The sequence below is a fragment of the Phoca vitulina genome, unplaced genomic scaffold (assembly GCF_004348235.1).
Source record: "Phoca vitulina isolate PV1807 unplaced genomic scaffold, GSC_HSeal_1.0 scaffold64, whole genome shotgun sequence".
NCBI lineage: Eukaryota > Metazoa > Chordata > Mammalia > Carnivora > Phocidae > Phoca > Phoca vitulina.
In genome coordinates, this window is record NW_022589767.1 from 8,320,323 (window position 1) to 8,327,569 (window position 7,247).

Below are 7,247 nucleotides of genomic sequence, written 5' to 3' on the forward strand. Positions count from 1 at the left end.
GAGCAGGGAGCCCGATGCGGGACTCGATCCAGGGACTCCAGGATCATGACCTGAGCCGAAGGCAGTCGCTTAACCAACTGAGCCACCCAGGCGCCCAATCACCTAACATATTATGTATTTAATTATTATCCTGTTCTTCTTACTAGAATATAAGTTCCAGAAGAGTAAGAAATTTGTCTGTTTTGATCACTGGTTTTTGCCCAGTATTTAGATTAATGCTTGGCACATATTAGTGCTGATAACTATTTATTGAATAAATTAATGGATTACCTAATTAATAACTGGAAAGCTTCCAGAAAATCCACTGAAAAGCTTTTGCAAACAGAAAGGGAATTTGGCAAGGTCAGTGGTTCGAAGTTAATATAGCAATAAGAAAAAAGACAAAATAGCTAAAAATAAGTTTAACAATATGTAGGACTCTACTGATGGACATAAAGACTTGAAAGAGTAGAGAAATATACCTTACTCTGGGATAAAAAGAATCAATGTTGTGAAGAAGCCTACTTTCCTTATTATTATATGTAATTAAAATGCCAGTAGGTATATTTTGGAGTAAATGGACAAAGTTTTTAAAAAAATTTTACTGATAATCAGTTGAGAATAATTAGAAACATCCTGGAAAGAAAAAGAATAGTGAGCTAGAACCAAGTTTATCAGATATTAAACTTGAAGTTAAGCTATCATAACCTAAAGGATAGAAGACTGGTAAAGAAATGGAGAATTGTGGATTAGCTTCAAGAAATAGGATATAGACCTAGATTCATGTAGAGATTTAGTAGATGATGATGGTAGCATTTCAGATCAGTGAGGAAACTCAATAAAGGAGGAAACAGTTTCTAACAATTTAAAGTTTAGAAAGATAGTAAGTTTGTGACTTACCTCATTCCTGTACTGAAATAAATCTCAGATGGATCCAAGATTTAAATGAAATTCAGAAATCACCAAAAGAAAGCATAGGAAATTTTTTATGAGCATAGAAGTCATCTCTGTGTATCACAAAATAACCAGGGAGGGAAAATATGGATGATGCATTGACTATTTACAAATTTCAAACTTTTATATTACAAGAATTACCATAAACAAAGTCAAAGAAAAATGAAAAAAATGGGAAAAATTATTTGCAACACATATGGCGAACAAAAGCTCATTTTTCTTGCTTTCACACAGAACTGAAAAAAATTAACGATCCTATATAAAATGGGCAAAGTGCTTCTGTAGCCATTTCATCAAAAAAAAAAAAAAGAGAGAGAAATACTAATATCCAGCAAGCACATGAAAAGATTCTTTTCATTCCTGATTTTTAAATGCTAATTAAGATAGTGTGATGTACATTTAAAAATTACATATAGTTTTAGAGAGTAGTTAGAAAAATCACTCAAAATCTTTAAAAATAGAGCCCAATTAATAAATAATAGTATGTTCGCTACATGCTACAACATGGACGAAACTTGAAAACAGAAAGCTAAATGAAATGTATTGTTCCATTTATATGGGACATGCAGAACAGGCAAGTCTATACAGAAAGTAGATTAGTGATCGTCAGGAGCTGAGGAAGAGTAGAGGAAGTGAGAGATGATGGCTAGGGGTATGAGGTTTCTTTTGCGGGCAAGAAAAATGTTCTAAAATTGTGATGATGGATGCATTCTGTAAACATACTAAAAACATACTAAAAACCATTGAATTTTCTACTTTAAACGGATGAGTTATATATGTGAATTCTATCTCAATAAAACTGGATAAAAAAACATACCACCAAAAATAAATAACAGCGTATCGATGTAATGGAATATTAGGCTGGCAATAAAAGGTGTGGGAAATGCATTTTTGAGGAAAAACAACAAAAGATTGTTAATAAAAAAAAAAGCACAGGGTAGCTTTCTTTCCAGCCAGCTGTGAGCCATGAGCATCTCCCGGGACAACTGGCACACACAAGACTGAGGGCAAAAGAAAGTCCTACCATCAGAAGCAGAAGTTTGAGTGGGGATGCCCTGCCGCACTCAGATTGGGCCTTGCCCCCCCCACACACACACACAGTCTGAGTCTGGGGAGGCAACAAGAATTACTGTGCCTGGAGGCTGGATGTGGAAGCTGGATGTGGGGCACTCCTTCTGGGACTCCAAGTGTTGTATGTGCAAAACAAGTATCACTGATGTTGTCTACAATGCATCCATCAATGGACTGCTTCGCCAAGACCCTGTGAAGAACTGTCATGCTCCTTGACGGCACACCACCCCAACCATGCGCTACCCCTGGGCCCCAAGGAGGCCAAGCTGACTCCTGAGGAGGAAGAGATTTTATTTTATTTTTTATTTATTTATTTTTTTTATGTATTGTGTATGGTTGGAATTTTTCTTTTTTTTTATTATGTTATATTAATCACCATACATTACATCATTAGTTTTTGATGTAGTGTTCCATGATTCATTGTTTGCGTATAACACCCAGTGCTCCATGCAGTACGTGCCCTCTTTAATACCCATCACCAGGCTAACCCATCCCCCCACCCCCCTCCCCTCTAGAACCCTCAGTTTGTTTCTCAGAGTCCATAGTCTCTCATGGTTCGTCTCCCCCTCTGATTTCCACCCCTTCATTCTTCAAGAGATTTTAAACAGAAAATGATAGAAGAAATGAAGAAGAAATATGATGAAACGTCAAAGAATGCCTAAATCAGCATCTTCTGGAGGAGAAGTTCCAGCCGGGTAAGCTTCTTGCGTACATCACAAGAAGACCAGGCCAGTGTGGGAGGCAGATGGCCATGTGCTAGAGGGCAGAGAGCTGGAGTTCTTGCTGGGGAAAATCAAAGCCGGGAAAGCAAACAAATCCTCCTCCCTCCCATCTCTGCTCATGTAATAAAGGTGTTTATTGTTAAAAAAGAAAAAGGCAGGGGGTAGTGCATGTGGCAGAACAGTTTGCATATAGGAGTCCTTTTTTTGTTTTTTGTAACAAAAATAAGCAAACCTAGGCTTATTCATGCATAGATAATTTCTGGAAACAAACACAAGAAATTGTTAACAATGTTTGCTTCTGGAGACCAGACTGACTTTCAACAATGGAGGAATATATTCTTCTTACTCTGTATTCCTCTATACCATTTGAAATTTTTTATGAACATGTACTTACTTTTTTGATTAATTTTTTCAAATTATCTTAAAATTATAGGGCAATGCTAACGTTCACATTTGCTCTAATATTAATTGGTCATTTGTTTCCTCCATCATTATTCTTTCTCTAGGAAGAAATTTCAGTGTACCTCATGTCTGTGAAAGAAGCCTGACTTAAAAATTAAAAGGTTAGATGTCAATGGAAAGATATACTTAAAATCACAGATTAAGGCTTAAATGTAAGACCTGAAACCATGAAACTCTTAGAAGAAAACAGGAAAAAAGCTCCTCAACACAGGCCTTGGCAATGGTTTTTTGGGATATGATACCTCAAGCACAAGCAGCAAAATAAAAAATAAACAAGTGGGACTACATCAAATTAAAAAAGGTTCTGCCCTGCAAAAGCAATCATCAACAAAGTGCAAAAACAATCTATGGAATGGGAAAAATATTTGCAAACTGTATAATTGATAAGGGGTTAATATCCAAAATATAGAAAGAACTCATACAACTCAATGGAAAAAAATCAAATAATTCAATTTAAAAGTGGGCAAAAGTCCTGAATAGACATTTCTCCAAAGAAGATATAAGAAAAGCTAACAGGTACCAGGAAAGATGCTCAACATCCCTGGTCATTAGGGAAATGCAAATCAAAAGCACAACAAGATATCCCCTTAGGCCTGTTAGGTTGGTCACTGTGAAAAAGACAAGAAATAAATGCTGGCAAGGATGTGGAGAAAAGGGTACCCTTTTGCACTGTTGATGGGATTGTAAACTGGTACAGTTACTATGAAAAACAGAATGGAAGATGCTCAAAAAATTAGAAATAGGACTGCCATATGATCTGGTAATTCCACTTCTGGGCATATGTCCAAAGGAAATGCAAACACTAACTTGAAAAGATATCTGCACCCCCATGTTTATAGTAGCATTATTTTCAGTGGCTAAGACATGGAAACAACCTAAGTGTCCACTGACAGATGAATGCATAAAGAAGCTGTGGTATCAGTATATTTATATATATATATATATATATAAAATTTAGCCATAAAAAATGACAAAATTCTGCCATTTGCAGCAACATGGATGGACATCAAGGGCATTAACGCTTAATGAAATAGGTCAGAAAGAGAAACAAATATCGTATGATCTTATTTACATGTGGAATTTATAAGCAAACAAACACAAACAAAAAGCCAAACTCCTAGAAAAAGAGATCAGATTTGTGTTCACCAGAGACAGGGAGTAAGGGGAGGGGAATTGGAGGAAGGTGGTCAAAAGGTACAAACTTCCAGTTATAAGATACGTTAAGTGCTAGGGTTGGAAGGTAGAGCATGATGAATATGGTTAACAGCTATATGACATACGTATGTGAAAGTTACAAGGAGAGTCAATTCTGAGTTCTCATCACAAGGAAAAAATTTTTTCCTTTTTTTTTTTTTGCTTTTTCTTTTTATTGTATTTGTATGAGGTGATAAATGCTAACTCAATTATTATAGTAATCCTGTCATAGTATATGTAAGTCACTCCATTATGCTGTACGCCTTAAACGTACACAGTGGGGTGTGTCAATTATATCTCAAAGCTGGAAAAAAATGCAAATTAAAAAAAATTGTGAGGGAAGAGAATGAGATCTGCTGCTCTTGTTCAAGTGTACATATTGCCAGGTGGTTTTCAAAAGATTGGGTGTTCCCTGGGGCTTGTCCACTATTGTTATGCAGAAAAGCACCTTCCAAGAGCTGAACATTAGCAGGTAAGGTCTTTCATGGACTGAAGGTCCAGTAAAGATTGCTCTTGTTTTTATTAGAGGCATTAGCTATGAGAGAAAGTTTTTCGCTTATTCATTTGTTCATTTATTCCATCAATATATATTGAGTGCTTGCTCATGCAACATACTGGACCAGGCACTGGGTATGTAGTGGTGAATAGTAATAATCATACTTACTTTGATTGAGCTATTAACCATAGCGTGGTACTGAGCACTTAATAATAATAATCCTCACAATAATCCTGGGATGTGGATACTATTATACTTTTTAACAGAAGAGGAAACTAGGGCTTGAGACATTGAGTAGGTTGCTCAACATTACATAGCTAATAAGCGGTGACCTTGGGGTTTGAACCGAGGGACTCTGATTCCAGACCATTTACTTCTAAACATTATGTACTGTCTTTAAAAGCACCAGTAATCTCTGTGGGAGAAGGGAATCCTGCCATTCTATCATTCCTGCATGACAGGCAAGAATAGTTACCAATATTACTAGCAAGGGGGGAACAAGACAGATATTTCTCTTGTACTCATTCAATTAGTCAACAGATTTTTTTTTTTTAATTATTTACCATATTCCTGGTACTGCTCTAAGTCCTGAGGCCATAACAGTGAAAAAGATTGGTAAGATCTCTGCCCACAAGGCATTTGCATTCTAGTAGGGAAGAAAGTCTAAACAAATAAAATGCAAAAAATATTCAACCAGCAAATTGAGGTGAGAGAAATTGATTACAAGAGTAGAGTAAAATCGAGGCGAGCTGCTTGTGATTAAAGGTCAGAGAGAGACTCTGAGTAAGGGACCGTGGCCAAGATAGTAACATGCACTCAAACCCATTTCCTTTCCCTTCTGGGCACAGAGCTAAACAACATCTCCCAGGCTCTTTTATACATTCATGGAGCCAGGGGCATGTGGGCAAGATTGGCAAACTCTTCTTTGAGACCTGGTGTTACACCTCTGCTGTGATGCTCCACACATGCATCCTTCATCTTCCTGCTGGGCACAGCCAATCCAGGGAAGGAATCTGAGGCTTTAGAAAGTGATGAAGCCACTCTACTGAAAAGGGCCCCCGACTCCTCATTAGGAAGTCTGGCCATAGAAACCAGCTGATTAGACTGTGTCATGACTGAGGGATGAACCTTTTTCTGAATAAGCCACGGAGACTTGGGGTTGTTATGGCAATAAGCACATCCTGACATATAAAATGCTACTGAAGCTAAGTCTTGAGGGATGAGAAGGTTGTAGCGCGGGAGAGAGTGTTGCAGAGGAAGGCAAGCACGTGTGCAAAGGGTCTGAGGCAGGGAAGGCACTGCTGCGTACAACAATCTGTAAGATGCCAGTGTGCCTGCAACTTCAGTGCGTGGGGGTGTTGAATTGGGGAGGGAAGCCTGTAGCCCAACCAGGCAGGTCTTTGTAGACCAGGGTATGAGTGAGAACTTGATTCTCAATGCAATGAAAAGCCATCAATGTGTTTCAACCAAAGGAGTGTCATGATTCAAGTGATAAAAATAACACCCTGGGGGCACCTGGGTGGCTTAGTCTGTTAAGCCTCCAACTCTTGGTTTCAGCTCAGGTCCTAATCTCAGGGTCCTAGGATTGAGTCCCAAGTCGGGCTCCCCGCTAAATGGGGAGTCTGCTTGTCCCTCTCCCTCCCCCTTTGCTCCTTTCCCCTCTACATCTTCACCCCCTGGCCCCCCTCACGTGTATGTGCACTCTCTCTGTCTCTCAAATAAGTAAATAAAATCTTTTTTTAAAACATAGCCTGAGTTTTTAGTGTAGAGTGAATTAGAAGGGGCAAGACTACCTCCAGGAACAGGATGGGCTCCATCTGTTGTGAGGCCCAGTGCAAAATGAAAATATGACGCCTTTGATCAAAAATTACTTAAAATTTCAAGGCTGCAACAGCAGAGCATTAAACAAAACACAGGTCATTGCAGCAGGAATGAAGGGGATTGGGTATTCTCTCCAGGTGACATGAGACCAGAAGAAGCAGCAGTTACCCCGATGAATGACAGTGTGGAAATGGCAGTGGCAGATGGTGAAGCCATCTACACCACTTAGAAGTAAGGAACAACCTCCATGTGAAAGGGGTTGCAGGGAAAACCAACCCCAGGATGAGACCCCAGAGGTTAATGAAAGCAAGGGGATGCAAAGGCTTTCGCGGAAGGGATTCAGGATGTAGGTCTGTTTACTGATCAAAGCATGGGAACTTCAGAGGGCACAGTGTGTTGGTGATGAGGGTGCCTGACCGAGATGACTAATGTGGGATGATACTCAGTTCCCGTGACCTCATCCTGAATTCCTTTCTTGACGGTTTATCAGGGATGAGTATGGTGATGAGAACCGCAAAGAATATGTCCTCTCAGACTACTCTCAGTTC

At 38.9% G+C, this 7,247-nt stretch overlaps 1 pseudogene; it reads left to right on the forward strand.

The window, feature by feature from the left end:
• Positions 1 to 1,899: 1,899 nt before the first annotated feature.
• LOC116624095 lies at positions 1,900 to 6,928 on the forward strand (annotated as a pseudogene).
• Positions 6,929 to 7,247: the final 319 nt, after the last annotated feature.